Source organism: Ailuropoda melanoleuca, chromosome 16 (assembly GCF_002007445.2).
Source record: "Ailuropoda melanoleuca isolate Jingjing chromosome 16, ASM200744v2, whole genome shotgun sequence".
Classification (NCBI taxonomy): domain Eukaryota; kingdom Metazoa; phylum Chordata; class Mammalia; order Carnivora; family Ursidae; genus Ailuropoda; species Ailuropoda melanoleuca.
Window position 1 is genome coordinate 31300800 of NC_048233.1, and position 25635 is coordinate 31326434.

The 25635-nt window shown below is 36.4% G+C and overlaps 1 protein-coding gene across 1 annotated transcript in view; it reads right to left on the reverse strand.

Annotated features, from left to right (window-relative positions):
• Positions 1–25635, reverse strand: part of SLC2A13 (solute carrier family 2 member 13) — a 350636-nt gene that overhangs the window by 135400 nt on the left and 189601 nt on the right. The window lies entirely within an intron of this gene.

Genomic DNA, 25635 nt, shown 5'->3' on the forward strand with positions numbered 1-25635 from the left:
AGTTTTTATACTTACAGAAATCAAGTTAGATGCATGGGGGAAAAAATGCCCTTTTCTCATTGACTGGAATTTCAACTCGGGAGATGGTGGAGGGAAATGTAATGATATGTCCTCACTTTTCTAATTTTTACTAGAAAGCTGGAGGTGTAGGAAAAAACAAACAAAAACAGAACCCCCCACCCCCACCCCACTGAAGCGAAGACAAGTTGTAACCCTTAGTTCAATGCTTATTTTCCAGAGGGCAAGCAACTGATCTTAATAGTTATTTCCTCATCAGTATTCCTCTGAATTAAGAAACCTCTGGAGTAAGAAGCAGATTATGCTTTTTGGTCAGTCTTTCTGAGACTCAATCTTTCCATCCATTGCAAAAGAGAATGCTGACAGCTGATATGCATACAACTACTAGCAGATGTTAGAACAGACAAAACACTCTGGAAGAACACAGTTGCCCTGCTGCCAGCCAGCACAGCCTGTAAGGTAAACCCAAGTGCAGCTTCCAATTTCACAGTCTCACCACCTTTGCTTAACAGACAGCTGCTGTAACAATTCCCAGCTGCCTGATGCAAATAGGTAGGAAGAGATGTAGCAATTACATTGCTGTATGTAGTAGGGTGGAGATGTTTTAATGTTTCTACAAGGAACTGCAGCTGGACTACAACCTTTAATTCAAGTCAGGCAGCCCTTGTCCAACAGAACTTTGTGGGATGACAAAAGTATTTTTTATCTGCTCTGTCCGATATGAGAGCTGAAAGGTAGCAAGTCCTACTGAGAACATGAATTTTAAATTTTATTTAATCTCAATCAATTTTCATTAAAAGTCACATGGTCCATGGTTATTCTACTGACAGCACAGTTAGAGAATCTGTAACTAATGGCCCAAATGAAGTATTATCTTCAATTTGGAAAAATTTGAAAATACAACGTATTTTTAAAAATCACTTTTTCCTCCTTTGGCTATCATTATTTACATTTGTTATATTCTCCTAGATTTTTTCCTGATACGCTGAATATATTCAATATGTATACATGCGTACATAAACTAAACACAAGTGCATATTAGACATTTTTAAAGCAGATCTACAAAATTCTATGGCTGTTAAGAATTATTCTACATTAATACAATAAACCCTTGGTAGATATCAGCCAATATGACTGACTACACAGTATAACATTATACTAAGGTGGCATTATGGAACAGTCCGTCACTGTTGGGAATTTAGGTTTTTGTTCCTATTTTTGTTCTTATAAAAAGCCCTGCAGTGAACATATTTTATATCTCTTTGTTCTTTTTGCAGGAATATTCCTTTAGAATACATTTGTAGAACTGAATTTGATGGGTCAAATGTCTCTTTTTCAGACTGTGAAGAACCATTATCAAATCACTACACAGAAAAGAACCAATGAAAAGACAAAACTCTTGAAAATATAAACCTTACCAACCCCTCTACCCATATCATTAGGGAAAAGAGATGATGGTGATGATGATGGTATTGTGCAGATGATACGTTTACGAAGATCTCACAGTTACCCTAAGAAAATCCTTTGGTTTATCCTTAAATTACTGTGAACAGTATTTCTGAGTCCTTTCGGAGACTGGCATGCTACATTCTGCCACTCGAGAGCCCCGTGGGAGCAGGTTCTTTCCCTCTATCACTGAACAGATCACTGCTCTCCAGTTAAACACCAGGCAAAGCAGCTGGTTTGTCTCTAGGGCTACTTTATATATAACGTATTTATCTTGAAATTAAGGAATCACACTCAAGTCAACATTCTATCACATGATGAGACATACACGGAACTGAGACCTCACGAGAAAACAGCTGATTGCAATTTCCCACTTTACTGCTCAGTCTAGGGCATATGTTCATGGAATGGAACCATAGCCACCCACACTATTGATATCTCTCTGGATTATTCTTTCAGCATAAACAAATTACATGTGCAAATGGTCTGACTTTATAGGATGTTTAACACATTCTATATTTTCGTGTGTTAAAAGGAAGGATGGAAGAAAAAGGAAGGGGAAAAGAACTGAAGAGTGAAAAAAATGTGTGTATGCACATAAGAGAGAACTGTTTTTAAACCTGAAGTGTGTCCTCTTCTGCTACCAATGTGCAGTATTATTTCAATGCTCTGTTCATACTGCTTGTAATAAACAGTGGTTCACCCCCAGAACACACCATGAAAGATCTCATGTTGTTTTCAAGCTCTGTCAGGTATACTTAAAACCACAAATGAGAAGGAATACTCCTTTTCTCTACCCAACTGAAATCTAGAAAAAGTTATGTCTAAGGTAAGCTAAACATTTTTGAGGAAGAGGTTGGCATTTTCTTGCATTGCCTTGGAACTCATGTATCCTTCTTGAGTCATCTTCATTTACCCTACTGGCTAATAGAAAAAGATATAACGGGATTTAAATGTAATGGGATATAAATGGGATTTAAATATTTACATAATTTGTATCATTTTAGTTATTTACTGTGAATGAGGTAGATGGCCCAGCAGTTTCAGGTCCAAACTCAAAAGAAATAAAAGCAACTGGGAAATACATTCTCTTAAGATTTCAAGGTCTGATTCTGCATCTTATTCCCTATTGTGTTGCATATAAAAGATTGACTACATTCCAGGAAACATTTGTTCATAAAAAGCTTATTTCCTTTCTTCAAGGCAATGGAAAGTTAAATTACTGTGCTTATGAGACAAGTAATAAGGGGAAGAGACAGAATTAAAAGGCCACAGGAATACAGTAATAATTTAGAGTCCAATTAGCAAATCTAGATGGAAAAGTAAGGTGAAAATCTAAATTGATCTGATAGGCATAGGCTCAATTACTTACAGAAAGACAAAGTCTGAATAATATTCGGAACCTGAATGTGAAATTTATCCCATTAATTAAGGTATAGGACTTAACTGAAATACAAAAAGATTCCAGAAGTGGGCGCTAAACTACGTGATCAGTCCTTTAATCAAAATACTGCACAGGATAGATTACTTTTTATCTTTTAAGATTTTATTTATTTACTTGAGACAGAGAGAGAAAGAGAGAGCGAGCACAAGGAATGGCAGAGGGAGAAGCAGACTCCCCGCTGAGCAGGGAGCAGGATGTGGGACTCCATCCCAGGACCCTGAGATCATGACCTGAGCTGAAGACAGATGCTTAACTGACTGAGCCATCCAGGCGTCCTAGATTAGTTACTTTTGGCAGAATTTCTCCAAAAGGCACAATGGTACTGAAAACAAAGCTATAAAATTCACCAGGTAGGACAGTGATTTTTAAAATCTGATATATATATCTATCTATATATTTTATATATAGATATATATATAGTGAGATACTGTTAACACATCTATCACCTCACATAATTGTAATTGTGTATGTGTGTGTGGTGTGAGAACTTCAAAGATCTACTGTTAGCAAATTTCAAATATACACCACAGTATTAACCATGGTTACCATGTTGTACATTATATATAATTGGAAGTTTACACCCTTTGACCACCTTCACTGGTTTCCTTCACCCTTGGCAACCACCAAACTGCTCAGTTTCTATGATTTTTTTTTTTTGGTTGCACATATAAGTGAGATCATACAGTATTTGTCTTTCTCTGATTTACTTCACTTAGCACAATGTCCTTAAAGGTCATTCATGTTATGTAAATGACAGGCTATTTCCATGTCTTGGCTACTGTAAACAATGTCGCAGTGAATATTATCTATTCCAGATAATGATTTCATTTCCTTTGGAAATATATCCAGAAGTGAAATTGCTAGAATGTATGGTAGTTTTATTACCATTTTTTTGAGGAACCTCCATACTGTTTCCATAGTAGCTGCACCGAGAACACAGAAGGGCTCCCTTTTCTCTATATCCTCACCAGCACTTATCGTTTGTCTTTTTGATAGTAGCCATTCTAATAAGTGTGAGTGATATCACATTGTGGTTTTCATTTGCATTTTGATGATGATAAGTGATGTGGAGCACACTTCCATGTTCCTGTTGGCCATTTGTATATCCTCTTGGGAAAAATGTCTATTGAAGGTCCTTAACCAATTTTTAAGTCACATTATTTGTCTTGTTTGCTCTTGGGTTGTAGAAGTTCTTTATATATTTTAGATATTAATGTCTTATCAGATGTATAGTTTCCAAGTATTTTTTCCCATTCTGTAGGCTGCCTTTTCATTTTGCTGATTGTTTCTTTTGCTATATAGGAGCTTTTCATTTTGATGCAGTCCCACTTGTTTCTTTTTGCTTTTATTGTTGTGATTCTGGTGTCATACCCAGAAAATCATTCCAAGACCAATGTCAAAGAGCTTTCCCCCTGTGTTTTCTTCTAAGAGTTGTATGGTTTCATGTCTTACACTTAAGTAATCTTTAATGTCTCATGAGATGACTCTGGTGAGTAGTGTAAGGTAGGAGTCCACTTTCATTATTGCATGTGGATATCCAGTTTTCCAGCAGCATTCATTAAAGAGACTACTTTTCTCCATTCAGTATTCCAGGCTCCCCTGTCATACATTCATTGATTATATATGTATGGGTTTATTCTGGGCTCTTGACTCTGTTTCATTTACCTATGTGTATTTTTAATTCCAGTCACATATTGTTTTATTACAGCTTTGTAATATACTTTGAACTCAGGAGGGGTGACAGTTTTGTTTGCTTTCTCCAGATTGCTTTGGCTATTCAGGGTCTTTTGTTGTTCCATATGAATTTTAGCATTTTCTTTTTTCTGTAAAAAATGCCATTGGAATCTTGATAGGGAATGCACTGAATCTACAGATTGATTTGGATAGTACAGCTATTTTAATAATATTAATTCTTCTAATCTGTGAACGTCACATATCTTTTCATTACAATTTCTTTCATTGTTGTCTTAAGAGTTTTTAGTATACAGATCTTTCACTTCCTTGGTTAAATTTATTTCTAAGCATTTTCTTCTTTCTGATGCTATTATAAATGAGATTGTTTTCTTTCTTTTTCAGATAATTCACTGTCATTGTATAGAAATGAAACTGATTTTTGTATATTCATTTTGTATTCCACAATTTTATTGAATTCACTTACTAGTTCTCTTTTTTGGTGGAGTCTTTAGGTTTTTTTATATATAAAAGTATGCCATCTGTGGGGCGCCTGGGTAGCGCAGTTGTTAAGTGTCTGCCGTCGGCTCAGGGCGTGATCCTGGCGTTCTGGGATCGAGCCCCACATCAGGCTCCTCCGCTGGGAGCCTGCTTCCTCCTCTCCCACTCCCCCTGTTTGTGGTCCCTCTCTTGCTGGCTGTCTCTCTGTCAAATAAATAAATAAAATCTTAAAAAAAAAAAAAACAGTATGCCATCTGCAAACAGAGACAGTTTTACTTCTTATTTCCGATCGGGATGCTTTTTATTTTTTTGCCTGACTGCTCTGGCTAGGACTTCTAGTATCATGTTGAATAGTAGTGGTGAGAGCAGGCGCTTTTCTTCCTGATTTTAGAAGAAAAGCTTTCAACCTTTCACCACTGATTATATCAGCAGCAGGCTTGTCATACATGGCCTTTATTATATTGAATACATTCCTTCTATACCCTCCTATTGTTAGTTTTTAATCATGAATAAATGTTGAATTTTATCAAATGCTTTTTCTGCATCTACTGAGATGATCAATGATCCTTAAGTGGTGGGGATGGTGAGGGTAGTAAACACTGGCTATGATGGTGGCCTCTCACTATACTCCATTTCTGGAAAATATTCTTAGTCCCGATTTTTTTTTAAGGGGTAGGGGAGGCTCATGCCAATTCCTTTGGTGGGTAAATGGGGGGTAGTGCTCAGTATGTGGTTCATGAGGGCACACAGCGAAAACTGAACGTATGAGCTCTAATTTTCAACTTTGGCTTTTCCTTGTTGTAAGAAAAAATATGATGCTGGCGCTGCAACAGCCTTCTTGTGACAGTAAGGGAAGACCCTGTTGGAGAAAGTGATCAGCAGAGCCGCAGCAGAACCCTGAAAGGAATGCATCATTCGAGGTGAGCATGAAACTGAAGCAGGCTCTATTCCAAGACTGTTCAGCTAGGAGAATCAATAAATTCCCATTTAGCTTGAGTTTTCCATCGCTCAAAAGTAATGGGTTAGGAGATGGGAAAAGCAGAGTAGATTGCATGTCTCATAACTGTCAGGAGAAGTCAAGAAGAGACATTTCATACTAGATCAAAATCTCTTGGGAGTCTCATAGGTGTACTTAACAATAGATGAGCTACTGCTCTCCTTCAGACTCCCCGTTGCTACCTACTGGATCATAATTCAGATTCTGCCTTTGTTGGGAGTGCCCACGACCACCTGCAGGCTCAGTGATTCGCTAGGGGGTCTCACAGGACCCAGAAGTTGTTTTATTTATGACCATTATATATTACAGCAAAAGGACTCAAAGGAAAATCAGTAAGGGAAAAGGCTCTTAGTGTGAAGTTGTAAGAAACCATGCATACGCTTCCAAGAGTCTACCAGGGGAGTTACATAGGATGTGCTTAATTTCTTCCACACAGAGTTGTGACAACACCTGTGAAATGTTGTCTACCTGAGAAGTTCATTAAGGAATCAGTGCCTAGTGTTTTATGGGGGGTTAGTCACATATGCATTCTCTGCCTAGAACATATAAAAATTCAGTCTTCTGGAGGGAAAATAAACGTTCAGTATAAATCACATTGTTTGTAAAAACAGTTAGAACATAGTACGCTATGAGCCACTCCTGCCATTTATAAAAAGTTTTAAATCACTGTAGGCAACTGTTTATTATTCAAGTTCCCCAACACCAGCCAAAGGCCAACCTTCCAAACCAGCCTTTCTAAGGATATCAGTCTCAGGGCTGGCATGCTAAGTTTTCTTTACACACTCCCTTTCCTTCTTGGGGAAACTTCAGGACTTCGAGTTAGGGCAGTCTCTCTTTTAACTGCCGCCCACCACATTCTGTGGACACTGTTCTTGTTTATTAGACTGGACATCACAAATTCTGCAGATGAATTCAATGTCCTGCCATCTGTCCCCTTCTGATAGAAGGATGGACCTCATTTCAAGCTCCAGTCTGTCTTTATGTGCCCTGCTCTGCCACAGCCCAGTAAACTAGACTACAAGCCACCGGAGAACAAAGCAATGTTCTATTATTTTTGTATCCCCAGTTCTTAGTGCATCCGGCTTAATATACATCTGTTGGATAGATATATTCTAAAATGTAAACCTGCCATGCTCCCATACTAATGGACTGTCTGCATTGCTTTTTGGTTGTATCCTTGCTCCTTTGGACGTATGAATACAAACTTACGCACACACAAAAGGCATGCCACTCGGGCACAAGTAGGCAAACTAGCCGAGTATCAGCATTACAAAGCCTACTTCACTTGACTGCTTCAGCTACAAGTCACTAAATTAACTTGAAGAACACAAATATGCCTAGAAAATAGAACTATTGTCCATATAAATAATTGTAAAATCAGTTGCTGGGCTTATCAGAAAAACAGTATTTTATATATATATTTATTGAAATATATAATATAAAAATATATATTGAAATATATATTTATTGAAATATGTGTGTGAGTATATATATATGTATATGTATATATATACATATATATACACACACACACACACACACACACACACTTTCTTTACTATATTCTTTACTATATTTTTCTTTACTATATTCCCAGCACTGTACTGAAGGCAAGTGGTGAGCATCAGGCAGGTAGGAGAGCTCCGTAGAGAACAGCCTGCGATCAGCACTCTGTCTTGCTGCTCTGGCTGCTGCCCACAGATCCCAGATGTAATATGCTCAGAAGTAGCCAGTAATGCGGTTCATCCAAGGTGCACAGTGCGCTGTGAGTATGGAAACCTCCCTCCGTGGGAAGCATGGCTGCAGATGACTAGCTGAAAATAAAACTAAACTCCAGGCTGAATATATCACCATGATTTAAATTAAGTGTCTGGAAGAGCTGCTTCATTTTGCGGCATATTTCTCCCCCCCTCATATTTACAAATACAGTCTAAGAATACAGTGACCCTTGAACAACTTAGGTTTGAACCATGTGGGTTTTTTCAATAATTACATTTTCTCTTATGATTTTCTAACTTTATTGCATTTTCTCTTATGATTTTTCTAACTTTATTGTAAAAATAGAGTATATAATACATATAACATACAAAGTATGTGTTAACTGTTCAACAGTTAATTAGTAATAGTAATTACTAATTGGTAAAGTTCTAGTCAACAGTAGGTTATTAATAGTTAAGTTTTTGGGGAGTCGGAAGTTATACACAGACTTTTCAGCTGTGCTGGGGGCTGCTGCCCCTGACTCTTATATGTTGTTCAAGGGTCAACTGTACCCTCTTTAGTGAATAAGTACATTTAGTAAATAAGCCATTCTGAATAAAAGTACAGATGTGTATGAGTAAAGCTTCCTCTATTTAAGTCTTACAAATGTTGCTAATTTTAATATGGAATGCTACTCGTTAAGACATCAAATCACTATAAATATCAAAATTCTTTAAAGCACACTGCAGAATCACACACCAAGAGAAATCTCGGGAAGCTATCATGCATATCCTTGTAACCTAAAGAAAAAAGTCCTGCTACAAATTCAAACAGATGCTGATACGGCCCTAGGCTTTTATTTGAATGCCTAGAAAATTTTTTTCCCATACTTCCATTTGTAACTCATTCCACAGCCTCTCACAGATGAGATATCCTTTGGAATTTTTAATCAAAATCTCTGGCAGTGATGAATAATAATTTCTGTTAAGATATATCTGGCTTAAGCAGTATACTTACAATTTTACTTGTCAAGTGAAATCAAACATCTGATTAAAAGGATTCTTATAATCTGAAAGGCATCGTAAATTCTGAAAACACTTCAACTTTATCATTATAGACAAACTTGTTTGTGATTAAATTCACCTACATTAGATAGGCTCTAATTCTTGCATATAAAGAACGGCTGTTTTCAACTGCAATTACTTGAGAAGGCACAGCTTTCTACTGGCTTTTATACCGTCCCAGTCCTCAATCCCTGCAGGCAGTTAACTCCAGTTCTCATTTTCTATCTTAAGGAAAGAAATCCAGGCTATGGGCAAATTACCACCTTAATTACTACTGAATCTCTATTTGAATAACTAAGCAAGCTTGTTAACTAAATTTCATCAGAGGTAACTGTCCCTACTGCTTATGGGAATTAAATTTTTATGTACATACATGCATACTCACATATATTAGATATATAAATCAAAAGATAACTCTCCCTGGTGTTTCATCTAATTTGAAAGAAATAGTTTCATTTCTGTGATAGTTAAACCTGCTTTTTTATTCCACTGGATCTCTGCTTTGCTCTATGTTGCCGAGCAACCAAGAGGATGAGGATGGGGTGCTGGCAAAGAATTTCAGTGGCATTATCCAGGCCAAGTAAATATTAAATCACTTACTAAAATTCTTATTAAAGTGAGCACTACTAAAATGTAAGGAGTTCCTATGTGTTCTGTGATTATTTTAAATTAAAGGTTGATAATGTAGAGATGACTACAGTAATGTTTTTCCCCCATTTCCCTTGAAGTATGAAAGTAGGTGAAATGATTATGAGGGAAGACAACGTAGACAAAATTTGTTTTGCAATGTCTATTACGGAGTAAAAACGTACACTTGATCTTTTTATAAATAGTTGCCTTGATTTTTGTCTCTCATTTAGATGTCTTTCATTTTATATAATGAACTATTTATAGGAAGAAACTGAGCAAATTAACTCATAAATCAAGGTTAATGAACAGAGGTTTACTATATTTATATGCTATCATATTAATGCTTAGTTGTTTTTATTGCATTTTTATAATCCTCTACAATCTTTTTTTGTAATTAAAGTAATACATAAACCTTCTAAATAGGAAAGCCATTCTATTTTATTGACTTTTATACATAAGCGTATGTATTTAGTCTTTCAAATATTTATATATTCAAAAAATTCATCAATAGACACAATGATGAAAGAGAACATACCTGTATTATTTATAGACCTAGTGGGCAAATTCAAATTGTTTATGCTGATTTCCTTATTTTCTCAATTGAGAAATGAAATAGATGTTCATTGTCTTTACAAGCTGATCTCTAGTTTACAAGATTCCAAAAATTTAATTGTGGCACTCAGTATGAGTTTTCCCATGGAAAAAAAGAAGCTAGAGGCCCAGGGCTCTCACAAAACTCTACTAAATCCATAATGTATCCGATACAGACTACCAATGTGGACATAGAATCCATCCACAATGTGGAGTGATGTTTTAACGGGAAAGTGTCTTAAATGATCAGTATGAGTACTATGATTATCTATCCCCTACACATTATCTTGGAAATAGAATCAGACCTATCTCACTAATCACCCTTCTGTAGAAAGCCCTCTGGCCTATGAAACAGAAATCTCTAAATGTCTGAAAAGTATGTAGATTGGCTACTTGTCCTGGGAGCAATTTCTCTTTTACATGCCATTGGAACTGGCCTACCTGCTTCCTTCTCCATGATTCTGCATTTACTTCAGCCCAGGTGCTCTCTCCTTCCTTGGGTACTGGAAAGAGAATGCAGCCTGACAGTCTACATTTCCAACCAACTTTCTAAAATCTAAAAAAAAATTTTTATTTTATTATATTTTAAAAGGGATATAAATCCACAAGGATAGAGATAAGTAGTGCTCACAAGGCATCTGGCATACATATATTTTTCATGTTTAGAAACCTCTACGATAGAGAATAACAAGAAAATATTGTGTACTCGTCCATTTTCAAATAAAAATAGATTATACTAAAATCTATCATACACTGCTGTGAGATCTAAATATATAAATTTTCCAATCACGTAATTCCTTGATAAGTCACTTCTTCTAATGACCAAATTCTATTTTAAATATGCTTGTCTTTTCTAAAATTAGTTTTACAAGATGAGAAGGAAGGCATTTACAATATGACTAACAAATTCACCCAATAACAAAATATGAACAGCTTGTATCTGTCAATAATGCGGCAAAAAAAAAAAATCACCATTCAATTTTTTGGATTCCATACTGTTTTGCCTACCATGAATATTTCAGAAGAAAGTATTCATCTTTAATTTATCGCCATGATACTGCTGAATACTCATGACGTACTTAGAGATATTGCTGAATGTTCATGACATACTACTTATAAACATATTCAAAGCGGCCAAAAACAAAAAAAAAAACCCAAAACAAAAAACAAATCAAAACACAATGTTGACTCTATGAATAAATGCAAGTCTTTGTATAGAAATAAAGATTTGAAGCTACAGAAGGAATGACTATTTAGAAGGCGAATTTGAAGTTCTTTAGCTGTGAAGTCTAAAGGCTAAGAGGCTTAATTTTAAATTCAGCCCCATTTAAAAAAAAAATATATTTATTTATTTATTTGTCTGAGAGAGAGAGAGAGAGAGATCCAGCAGGGGGAGTGGCAGGCAGAGGGAGAAGCAGGCTCCCCGCTGAGCAAGGAGCCTGATGCAGAACTTGATCCCAGCATCCTGGGATCATGACCTGAGCTGAAGGCAGGCGCTTCACCGACTGAGTCACCCAGGTGCCCCTAAATTTGGCCCGATTTTAACTGTTATGTTGGACAAGTTATTTAATCTGAGTCTAAGTTGTTTAAATGGTGGTAATAAAATAAACTTACAAATTTCATTGGGAAGTAAATGAGAAAATGTAGGTAATGTAACGATGTGGGTACTCAATGAATATCAGTTCTCTTATTTCTCTTCTTTCATTTTTTTTGGTGGGGGAGAGAGAATGAGGGTAAGTAGCATAGAAAGTGGCTCCCTAGATACACAGGGAATCCATAAATGTTTAGTTCTATCCTCTCTGCCTTTCCATATCCCCATGTCTCAGTAACAAATAACAGGTGTTTGAAATAAAAGGCAAGTTAAAACAAGCTCTGATATTTTACCACAATAAAATAATTGGGGGGAAGGGAAGGAAGGAGTTCTGGCCCACTCTTCTATCTGGAGTAGTTAGGGTACTACTATGTCCCCCTTTATAAAAAGGATGCTTTAGAGCCCTTAGAAGGACCCAGACCTGGTTACCCGCCTCCCTGTGCAGTACTGTCTACTATTTCATAGGCAAACATATTCGCAATCCTACAAAGTGATATTATGCAAATACGTCAATTTTTAATAACTGCTACACTGTAATAAACATAACTATATTTTTATAATTTAACCATTTCTTTGACCCAAATGTCTTTCGTCTGTACTCATGGATGGTGAACTACAGATTTATGCTTTACCCACCTCTATGATATAGTTAATCCTAGGGTAAACCTCCGTGATTTTTTTTTTAGAAGGATATAACCACTGTCAAGCTACCAATGTGTTATAGGTGATATTTTGGTAACTTTGGTTACCAAAACTTTGGTAATTTTTTTCAGACGTAACCATTGCCTGGCTTTAATACGTGAATACATTTGGAATACTAATATGCCTGCCTCCTGTTAGATGGATATTCTCTTCTGTTCTCTTGCACTCCATCTGTTATGGCAGAGGAAATCAACAACCTTGGGAACCCACAGAACACGTCTGACAGCTGCAGGACTCAGATTCTCAGTTCAACAAATTGTGATTCACCAAGACTCTCTGACAGGAAAAACATTCTCTGCTACAACCTAGCAGGGCTACGTGTTAGTGTGTGTGAGCCTGAGTGTGAGTGCGTGTGTGTTACGTGTGTGGTTTAATTAGTTTAGCTAAAGGAAGAAGAACATGCCCCCAATGTTTTATCTTAATCACAACTGGTATTTCATTGCTCTCTCACGAGCCGGAGGCAGCACTGTATTCTGTTACGTGCTCCTGCGACACCCCGGGAGCACGTGGCAGAATGACTATGTTCAAAATCTCGCCCTGGCCAGAACATCTTCATCTTGACTAAATTTAGCTTAAATAACAATAAAACTGCGTTTTTTTATTAATGCCCACTTTTTATTAACATTAGAATGTCACCACTGTCCTAATGCTCTCTTTCACTTACTGACATCATTTTCAGGTGAATGGTTTTGTTTGGTCACTAAATACGAATACCGTTTTAGGTATACAACCTGTTTTGTTGTTGTTTTATGATACTGCTACCTCATTGTGTTTCCTTGGTTATGACTAGATTTAATACAAATTAGGGAGCAAAAGAAAAAGTGCAAGAGGAATTATAAAAAGGGGTTTTTATACAGCCTTCGCCCTTTCTTGGCATTTGCTCTACCCTCCAGCTTATATTATTTTTCAATGTAAAATCACTACCCAAAATTTACATTGTTTTTTTTTCTTTTTTTTCTGGTTACTTCTAGACAAACATCCACTTCCACTGCCTTCTGCAGTGCTGGCATTCTTCCCAGAAATAGGTTTGAGAAGTTTCTGAGTATCAAGGAAATGACTGAGCAATAAACTAAGATGAGATCCAAAATTAAAGTCTTTTACCTAAAAATTAAAAAAAAAGAGTCAGGGGCAGTAAGGGTGTGTCCAAAAATTAGGACCGCACAGACAGGAGTAGGAAATGGTTTAGGATCAAAGGTATGTAAGGCACGCTGCCAGGTTGCTGGCAGAGGGACAACATGGTTTGCAGCTGCTCTTTATGGGAGCTTCCTGCCTCTGCTTCTGCAGAAATTCAGGTCTGCTTCCGACACTCTGACCAGAGGGTGCTCATGCAGTCCTGACTCTGGTGATGAGCTGGAAGCCGGAGCTGGCCCAGCCTGCAACCATGTAGAGAGGGGCACGCAGTGAGCCTGTTTCTCCCCGCAGTGGGTAACTCCCCTAGGAGTTCAGCCAATAAAACTTCCCTAAGATTCTGGTAATTTCTAGGCTTAGGGACAACATACATAATTAAATTGCATGTCTTTTCCCTCTCAAATTAAGGATGTATTTGATAATCATTTGTGAAAACTCTCTTAGCATTGACTCTCATTTCCATCTTCATCCCATGATAACAGTAATTAATAATAAAATATAACAATTAGCTCTACTAGGACTACCAATTTTGGACAAAATGAAGAACCACCACAGGCTGCTGGACTCCTTTTGCAGCCGAATCCCAAAGATATTACAGATAATACTGAATCTTGGTGGTTTTCAGAATCTTACTTAGCAAAGAAAACAACTATAACAACAAAAATACCAATAGACAAGAAACCCCAGGAGAGGGGTGCCTGGGTGGCTCAGTGGGTTAAGCACCTGCCTTCAGCTCAGGTCATGATTCCAGGGTCCTGGGAGCAGGAAGAAGCTGTCCTAATACGGATGGCAAAAGTAAACTCTAAAGAGGCAGAGTTAATAGCCGCAGAATGGAGATGGACTGGGAAGGGCTCGGTTGGCCCTTTTTCTCTTCCAGAGTTCCCTGATTAAAATATCACTCACCTAGTCATCATGATGTGACAAAAAAAGCAGTCCCTCCTGCTGAGTACCATTCAGAAATAACAAGGTAACATCATGGCCACTCTGGAGTTCTGCTGGAGTGTGGAGCCTCTACCAAAGATTGCAGGCTCAAGTGTTCTCTACCCCTCTCTTCTGCACGTATGTAAACTCCAGAGGGCAGAGATTTTTGTTGGTTTTCCTTCCTCAGACCGAAGGTAACACCTGATACATAATAGGTAACCACTAAACAGCTGACGAATGAAAGAGTGAAGCAAAATGGAACTGATTTTGGATGTGTCCACAGATGCCTAGCCTAGGAAGAGGTACCAGTCTCACAAAATGTACCACACAATGACAGATCCTCTTTGAAAAATATCTTGTAGAATGTGTTACATCAAGAAGAGAAATGAATTCCAGATCAAACAACAAGGGAATCAATGGCAAGAAACAACTTAGTAAATTTATTGTTACATGAATAAGAATAAAAAATATAGAACAGGGGTGCCTGGGTGGCTCAGTTGGCTAAACATCTGACTCTTGATCTCAGCTCAGGTCTTGATCTCAGGGTCGTGCGGTTAAGCCCTGTTTTGGGCCCCATGCTAAGCATGGAGTCTACTTAAAAAAAAAAGTACATATATAGAACAAAAACTCCAGATGATGCTAACATGAAAAGAAGAGAGGTCATAGTACAGAGGTAGTTCAAAGACTGATGACATTCTTATTGAGGGGGGAAGACAGATTAAGTTTTACACATTAGAAGGGAAAAACAAAAAAAATCAATCTTAAGTTAGAGATAATGGTTAGAAGAAAAAAAATAGAATTTCTAATTTTCAAACAAAAAGAATAAAGCCTGAGTTGTAAACAACAGAATGTAGAGAAGGAGGGGAAAACAAGAAAACGTGGTGAACAACAACATGAAACAAGATGGCAGAAATAACTGATGATGACTAAGTCATGAGGTCAAAAGGAACAGCATAGGGAATGTAGTCAATGATATTGTATGATGACAGATGGCAGCTATGCTTGTGGTGAGCACAGCAGAATGTAAAGAGTTGTCGAATCACTATGTTTTGCACCTGAAACTAACGGAACATTGTGTATCAGCTATACTTCAATTTTAAAAAATGGCAGAAATAAAGCCCTCATACAATAAATATGATAAGAATACATTTGTCAAATTCAGTGATCAAAGACTGATTCAGATAAGATTTACAAAATATCTAGCATTAAACTGTCCACAAAAGACAAAGAAAGACTAGTGGAGGAGATGGAAAAAAAAATATATATATATATATATGATAAATGTTAACCAAATGAAAAATTAAATATTTAATATTAGAGCAATTTAAAAAGATATAATTTGCTCATAAAAAGCAATATATCAATATAGGTGACATAATCATGTATATTAGTAAGATATAATGCTCATAAATATATATCCACTTAATACATAACCACTGATAGAACCATGATGAGAAACAGGTATAATTTTTCATTGGAAATTTTAATACAACTCCTTTAGAAAGGGAATCGAAAAATAAACAAATACACAGTAAATGTGAATTACACCATTAACAACTACAGTCTAAATACATACTGCATAAACTCTACCTGACATATAATGCTCATTTTTTTCAAGAATATATGAATATTTTATGTATTAGACTACAAAGGACATCTCAACAAATTCCAAAAAATCAACCTAATCACCATAATCTCTTCGTGAAATGCAATAAAACTTCACAGCAATAATAAAAACAAAAAGGTCAGGAAGCTAAACAGTTAAATGAATTCATAGTTTTTTAAAAATTTAAATTCAATTAATTAACATACAATGTACTATTGGTTTCAGAGGTACAGGTCTGTGATTCATCAGTCTTACATAATACCCAGAGCTCATTACATCACATACCCTCCTTACTGTCCATCACCCAAATGAATTCACAGTTAAATGAAGTGGAAGTAACAAGACAAATTAAAGAACACTAAGAGCTGAATGACAGTGAAAGTTCTACGTGTCAAAGCCTATGTGAGATGCATTTGAAGCAGCAGGGTGAACCGCAGAGCTCTAGACTTTTCACATTAAATGAAAGAATGAAAAGAAACAAGCTAAGCAGTCTATGTGAGAAATTAAGAAATGGAATGTCTGTTTACAACAATGGTGGAATAACAGGTACTAAATTTACCCGACTACCTTAAACAATCAGAAAATCGGGTGAAATATACGAAACAGCGTTTCTCAGACTTTGGACAATAGACAGCACAGGTCGGAGAACTCAGGGAAGGAGATAAAATGAGGTATGCTGCACAAGCGCCAAGCTAGTTTTCAGACTGCAGCACGGGGAAAGGGAACTCCGAGTACTAAAGAGGAGAGGGGCACAGAGGGAGAGGACTCCAGAGGTTTGCATCTGTTCTCCTGGGGTCTTTGGTGAGTAATGCACTCAGCACTGAAGCCAGAGAAAGAACAACCCAATGAGCAGGTGAGCTCCCAAAGTTCAAATGGAGCCAAGAATAGTTGGTGTACCCACCCAAAAGAGGGGACACACAAGAGCACTGAGTAAAGTCCTTAGCAAGGTATTGCCTCAGTCATGGAACAAGACTGAAACTGGTTCCAGAACTGTCCTGACAAAGTTTAAAAGCAAGCCCGGAAAGGACCACCAATTCCAAGTAACTGTATTAATGTCCTGTCAGAATCTGTGAAGGGTCTACGATTTTACCCTACTTGTATGCTAAAAATTAGCCTGTTACTGTTTCATGGATGCCACAGCAGAAGACACAGACACCCAGGTCAGAGATATAGGACTTTACTGAAGGCAGAGCAAGTAGCATAAATATCATATAGGTTGGCAATGGCTCTCCCTTGACCTCGAAGTATGTCGGGGTAACACAAGCATCTATATGGATGCCTGCACATGCAATGGGTTACACTGAGGGAGATAATACGACTTTTACAGCAAATGGGAACAAGCTTGCTTTATCTCTGTGGGAAAAGTGTTACCTATCTCTCAAGATTGTTTGCTGCAAACACCTTCTTGACAAATGGCCTTATCACTGGTAAAGAATATATAAAACGTGTTACAACTAAATTAAAATAACTCATACAATGCAATAAAAGAAGGCATAACACTCAGACAAATTTTCACCTAAAAAAGATATATGGATAGCAGAACCAACACTCTAGGACAAGGATGTCATAGTACAGAAGTCCAGACCAAGACACAGGAGGCTTCTGAATTGCCCTCCTCCCATGGACACACCAAATATATAGCCAGAAAGAGCAATTTCCTTTGAGAAAAATCCAGAAACAAGTTGAGTGTCTCCTACACATCAGGTGACTGAGAAAATACCAACATTAAAATGGGTAGGAAAGGCTGAGAAACATTCTTGCCATAAACCCCAGCCTTGACATAAAAAACATATTTCTCACTGAGAAGCCAAGCTTTTGAACCACACATCTAGTGCCCCAACTTTTAAGGCTGCCACCCAAGCGACAGACCTCCAAATAACCTAGCTCTGAAAGTCAACGGGCTTGCATTCATGGGTCCCCCATGACCACAGCAAACAAAGAATCAGTTGTTAATGGGTGCATGAGTATTCGCCTTGGCTATCCCCCCAGGACTCAGTACAAAAGGAGCAGGTCAAAAATGCCCATTCCCAGTCTTTCCCTGTAAGGAGTTTAACAAAATACCTTATCAGCGGCTGCTTCAGAGCCTAGCTTCTAATCAGCCTGCACTGAGGTGCTTAATGCAACCCTCTTTTTGGGACACTGACAAGTCTTAGTACACCTTCAACTGACGGGAGACACTAAGAACAAAGATGGTGGTTTGGACAGTCATAAAGATCTGAGAGGAAACAAGGAGCTCATGCTGGGTGATCAGTGAGTTTGTCTCTCACACAATTCAGAAGATGTCATGACTAGAAGATGTGACTGTTTTATCCAATGTGCAAAACCAATACAGAGTGTCAAGGAAAATGAAGGAACAGAAACATATTCCAAACAAAAGAACAAGATATAGCTCCAGAAACTGATATTAATGAAATGGAGAAAAGTGATTTCCCAATAGAGATTTCAAAATAATGGTTATAAACAGGTTCACTGAGGTCAGGAAAGCAATGTATGAAAAAAGTGAGAATGTCAACAAGATATAGAAAACATAAGTACCAAACAGAAACAAGAGAGCTGAAGAACATGGTAAGTAAACTGAAAAATTCAAAGAAGGATTCAAAAACAAACTAGATTAAGTGGAAGAAAGGATCAGAGAACTGAAAGACAGGACAACAGACTTTATGAAATTAGGAGCAAAAAGGAAAAAAAAAAGTGAGGATAGCTTAAGGGACTTACAGGACACCATTAAGTGTATCAATATATGTATCATGGGGGGGGAGGGAAGGGAAGGGACAAAAAGATTATTCAATAAATAATAGTTGAAAGTTTCCCTGAACTGGGAAAAGAAACAGATATAAAGCTCCAGGAAGCCCAAAGAGATCTAAATAAAACATATTTAAAGAGATGCACAGAGAGATAGACATTATAAATAAATTGTCAGAAGTATAAGGACAGAATTTTAAAAGCAAAAGAAGAAAGGCAACTGGTTACAGATGGGAATCCCCATAAGACTATCAGTAGAACTTTAAACAGACAATTTGCAGCCAGAAAGAAATGGGATGATACACTCAAAGTATTGAAAGAAAAAACTGCCAACCAAGAATACTATATGTGGCAAAGTTGTCCTGATAAATGAAAGGGAAATAGGGAGTTTTCCAGACAAACAAATGCTGAAAGAGTTCACTGTCACTAGACCAATCTTACAAGAAATGTTAAAAATAATTCTTCAGGCAGAAATGAAAGGATGCTAATTATTAACAGGATAGCTTTATAAAAATATAAAACTAATAAAGGTAAATATATAACTAAATCCAGGATACTCTCATAGTGTAATGGTGGTAGGTAAATCACTTATAACTCTAGTATAAAGGCTAAAAGGCAAAATTATTAAATACAACTATACCTGTAACAATTCGTTATAGATACATAATATAAAAAGATGTAAACTGTGACATCAAAAACATAAAACATGGGAGCCAAAATGTAAAATTGTAGTGCTTTAGTACTAATTTGAAGTGAAGTTGTACCAGCTTAAAATAGACTGTTATGACTGTAGATGTTTTATGTAAGCCTCTTGGTAATCCTAAAGTAAAAACCTACAGTAGATACATGAAAGATAAGAATAAAAGTATACCATTACAGAAAATCATCAAATCACAGAGGAAGAGAGGAACAAAGGAACTATAAAACAGCCTGAAAACAATTAACAAAATGGCAACAGTAAGTCCATACCTATTGGTAATTACTTTAAATGTAAATGAACTAAATTCTCCAATCAAAAGACCTAAAGTAGCTGAATGGGTTAAAAAAAAAAATTAGACCCAACCATATACTGCCTGTAAGAGACTCATCTCAGTTTTAGGAACACATTTAGACTGAAAGTGAGGGTATGGAGAAAGATATCCATGCAAATAAAAACCAAAAGTAAACAGAGGTGGCTATATTTATATCAGACAAAACAGACTGTAGGTCAAAGACTGGAACAAGAAGCAGAGGTCATTATATAATGATAAAGGGGTCAACTCATAAAGAAGATATAACATCTATTATATTTGACTCAACATAAGAGCATCTAAGCATACAAAGCAGATATTACCAGATCTGAAGGGAGAAATAGACATCGATGCAGGGGACTTCATTGCCCCACTCTCAAAAATGGACAGATCATCCAGACAGAAAATCAACTAGGAAACATAGGACTTAGAGGGCATGTTAGACCAGACAGACTTAACAGATATATGCAGAATAGTCCATCCAACAGTAGCAGAATACACATTCTTCTCAAGTGTACATTCAGGATAGATCCATATGTAAGGTTTTTAAAATAAGCTTTATATATTTAAGAGAACTGAAATCCTATCAAGCATTTTTTTTTTGACGATGATACGAAACTTGAAATCAGTTACAAAAGGGAAACTAGAAAATTCTCAAATACAGGATGATTTTTTAAAAAAGATTTATTTATTTATTTGAGAGAGAGCGAGCACACACACAGGGTGAGGGGCAGAAGGAGAGGAGAAAGAGAATCCCAAGCCCGCTCTGTGCTGAGTGTGGAGCCCAATGTGGGGCTTGGTCCCACAACCCATGAGATCATGACTTGAGCCAAAACCGAGAGTTGGACACTTAATTGACTGAGCCATGCAGGTGTCTCTACAGGATGATTAAACAACATGTTCCTAAACAGCCAGTGGTTCAAAGAAGAAATCAATATCTTGAGACAAATGAAAGTGGAAGCACAGCATACCAAAACTTATAGGATGTATCAAAAGCAGCTCTAAGAGGGAAGTTTATGAAGGAAAAATAATCTCAAATAAACAACCTAACTTTACATTTCAAGGACTAGAAAAAGAACAAACTAAAACCAAAGTTAGCAGAAGGAAGGAAATGACAAAGATCTGAGCAGAAATAAATGACACAAAGACTAGAAAGATAATCGAAAAGATCAATGAAACTAAGGGCTGTTTTTTTTTTTTTTTTGGAAAAGATACATAAAATTGCTAGACTATGAGGAAAGGAGACTCAAAATCAGAAATGATAGAGGAGGCATCACAACTGACAACACAAAAGTACTAAAGATCACAACAGACTACTATGAATAATTATACAACAACAATTAAGATGACCTGGGAGACATGGACAAACTCCTAGAAACATAAAACCTTCTGGGACTGTATCATGAAGAAACAGAACATACGAACAGACCAAATACTAGTAAGAAAATTGAGTCAGTAATCAAAAATCCCCCAACAAAGGCAAGTCCAGGACAAGAAGGCTTGAATGGAGAAATATTTGTATAAAATATTTAAAGAATTAATGCTCACCTTTCCCAAACTCTTCCAAAAAAAAAATAGAAGAGGAGGGAACGCTTCCAAATTCATTTTATGAGGCCAGCGTAACCCCAATACCAAATACACACAAGGACACTACAGGAAAATTAAAAGCCAATATCCCTGAAAGCATAGATGTAAAAATTTTCAGTGAAATATGAGCAAACCTAATTCAACAGTACCTTATAAGACTCACACAAAATTAATCAAGTGGTATTTATTTCAGGGATGCAAGGATGGATACACATGCAAAATCAATGTGATACACCACATTCATAAAATGAAGGATAAAAATCATATGTTCATCTCAATAGATGCGGAAAAAGCATCTGATGAGATTCAACATCCTTTCATGATAAAAATTCAACAAAGTGGGTATAGAAGGAATGTACCTCAACATGATTAAGATCATATACGACAAGCCCACAGCTAACATCATATTAAACAGTGAAAAGGTAAAAGCTTTTCCTCTAAGATCAGTTACGAGACAAGAATGCCCCCTCTCGCCACTTTTATTTAAAATAGCACTGGAAACCCTAGCCAGAGCATTACGCAAGAAAAAGAAATAAAAGGCAACCAAATTGGAAAGGAAGAAAACCATTCCATTTGCAGCTGACATAGTATACACAGAAAACCATTAGACTCCAGTTTTAAAAAAATGCTAAAACTAGTAATTCAGGAAAGTTGTAGGGTACAAAGTATGCAAAAATCAGTTGTGTTTCTATATACCAACAATTAACTACTGGAGAAAGAAATTAAGAAAACAATCCCATATAAAACAACAACAAAAATAATACTTAGCAATAAATTTAATCAAGGAGGTGAAAAATCTGTACACTGAAAACTATAAAACACTGATAAAAAAACTGAAAATGAAACAAACAAATGGAAAGATATTCTGTGCTCATGAACTGAAGAATTAGTATCTATGACATAACATTACTTAGCAAAAGAGAGGGAAGAATGACTGATATACACAACATGGGTGAGTCTCAAAAGTATTATACAAGTTAAAAGAACCAGACACAAAAGATTCCATACTATATGAGTCTATTCATATGAAATTCTGAAGAAGGTAAACCTTTAGTACAAAAGCAGATGAGTAGTTGTCAGGGGCCAGGGGTGGGAGGAATAGATTGACTATAAAGTGTCATGAGACTGCTCTCGTCATGAGAAAGCTATGCTCTAATATGACTGTATATACATTTGTCAAAACTCAAAACTCATACTTTTCACTTAAAAGTGGTGAATTTTAGGGAGAAGATATTTATAAATGACATATCTGACAAAGGGTTAGTATCCAAAATCTGTAAAGAACTTATCAAACTCAACACCCGAAAAACAAATAATCCAGTTAAGAAATGGGCAGAAGAAGAATGGCTAAAATCAACACAAGAAACCATAGGTGTTGGTGAGGATGCGGAAAAAGGGGAACCCCTCCCCTTGCACTGTTGCTGGAAATGAAAACTGGCACAGCCACTCTGGGAAATAGTATGGAAGTTCCTCAAGAAGTTAAAAATAGAACTATCCTACAATCCAGCAATTAAACTACTAGGTATTTACCCAAAGGATACAAAAATACATATTTGAAGGGGTACATGCACCCCAATGTTATAGCAGCATTATCAACAAGAGCCAAACTATGGAAAAAGCCCAAATGGCCATGATGAATGGATAAAGAAGGTGTGGTGTGTGTGTGTGTGTATACATACACACTGGAATATTATTCAGCCATCAAAAAGAATGAAATCTTACCAATTGTGATGACATGGATGGAGCTAGAGTGTATTATGCAGAGCAAAATAAGTCAGTCAGAGAAAGAAGAATACCATATTATTTCACTCATATGTGGAATTTAAGAAAGAAAACAGATGGACATGTGGGAGGGAAAAAAGAGAGAGAAACAAGCTATAAGAAACTCAACAATAAAAAAGAAACTAAGGGTTGATGGAGGGTGGTGGGTGGGGCATGGGCTAGATAGGTGATGGGGATTAAGAAGGGCACTTGTTGTGATGAGCACTGGGTGTTGTAAGTGATGAATCACTGAATTCTACTCCTGAAATCAATACTGCACTGTTAACTAACTAGAACTTAAATAAAAGCTAAGAAAAAAAAAAGTGGAGAATTTATTTATATAAACCATACCTCACTAGAGTTGAATAGCCCCTTTCCAAACAGAATGATTAACAAAAACTGAGTCTTTGAAAAGACTTCTAATACATACAGATAAACCTCTGGCAAGACTGATCAAAAAGGAAGATAGAGGAAATATAAATCAACACAGAGTGAAATGTGGGTAACCTCTATCATGAACTATCACTCAGATTAAGCACAAAACAGATGAATAAATATGAACGAACAACTATAAGCCAATGACCTGAATACCTTGATGGAATAGATCCATTCTGGAAAAAAAATGGAACAAATGAAATGGAAAATATGATCCGTTCAATAATTATTTAAGAAGTTGAAACAGTATCTAAAATCTTATACTGTCATCATCTCTCTATCCTCCCCAATAAAAAACTGTTTCATGACCAGACCATTTTCGGGACTACTCTGTAAATGTGTATTACCAAACACCTAAGTATAAAAAAAAATTCAGACAAGAAGATATCAAAAAGAACTTTGATGGTTCAGTAAAGAGTAGACAACAAATGCTATAGCAAACACCATACTTTAGTGAAGCGACTATAGACATTACTGTTCTAGACTGGGGCAAGGATGCCTGCTTCCATTAATATTCAGCAGGATCACAGTCCTGCTTAATCAAATCAGCCTATAAATTTTATTAACATTTTTTCTATACCCAAAACAAACAAGTTGAACGTGTGATAGAAAATGAGATAACATTAACAATAAGAACAATACCTAACAATGACCTATAAACAATGAACAGTGAATGCACTGGGCCTTTATGGGGAAAGTTTAAAAACCCTATTAAAGGTTAAGAATAAAGTTCCATGTTATAAACATACCCATGGATATACATATGTATGTACTTATCATATGGTATAGACAGCATAACAAACCAGTAGAAAATGATAAAATATATTCTAATTGGTGAATGAAAAACCAGCTCAATATAAGGGAACTGGATTCCCTACTTTACATCATAAAAAATCCAAAATAATGTAAACCTTAAATGTGTAAGATATTTACAGGAGTTATTACAGGTGTAAGATATTACAGGGTTAGATATTTTCAGGAGTGAAGACTGTGAGGAATTGATATACGTAATATATAAGATATACATTCAAATCAGCCCAAAAAAGCCAGGAAAACTAAGAAAGAGAAATGGGTAAAGCATACAGAGGGTCATAAATGGAAACATAATTCTCAAAAACTAATATGTTTAATAATTAGAGTTGCATAAATCTAAAATACTAGATAACAACATACACCCACCAGATGGTCAAACTGTATGAAGTTGTATAATAGAAAGTGATGGAGTTGGGGGGGGGGTTGGGAATAGAAACCCTCATAGTATACAAATGCTTAGAATGAAAATGGATGAAGTCACTTCTGAGAATAATCTGAAAAGACCTGGTCAAATATTAAAATATTATATAATATCCTAGAACACTGAAATCCCATCCCTGGGTACATACCCCAGAAATATCCTCACAGAGATTTATATGGAAATATGCAAGAGGATGTTCATTATACAACTGTCTATAAAAGCTAAGAGTTGGGAGGCACCTAGATTCACCATCAGTAGGAAAATGAATACATTAAATATGTTATAGAAATATCAGTATATTGGAAGAATATACTTTAAGGACATTGAATATTAAATACATAGGTACACTGAAGTCCTTTGAAGAAGGGAAGATTGCGGGCAAGAAGAGTCATGTATGGAATGGCAATGAAAATACAGAAAAAGTAGGACAGGACCTTAGTTATGTTTCATATTGGTAGAAAAAATGAGTAAGAGCTAATATGAAATTTTCAGTAAAGTTAAAATTGACAAATTCACAGTAACAGGAAAACAGTGAAGCAAAGTCAAGAGCAAGGTCTTAACTGGGCAGACGATGATGATGCGTAAGACAGTCACACATACACCCTCAAGAGGAAGTAAAATATTCACAGGCCAGGGTCAGATAACTGGTTCAGTTCCAGAAAGAAATCATGGCAGAGGAGTCAGAAGTATATAGGCTCCTTCTAAAAGCAAACTTCCACATAAACTTAAAAAAAAAAAAATTATTCCATCAATTTTCAGTGAGTAAAGGACATGACATTTATTGTCATCTTTCAGAGAACTTAAAAATAGCCAGTGATGAAACAGGATTTTTGAGTATTACATAGAAAGAAAACATAA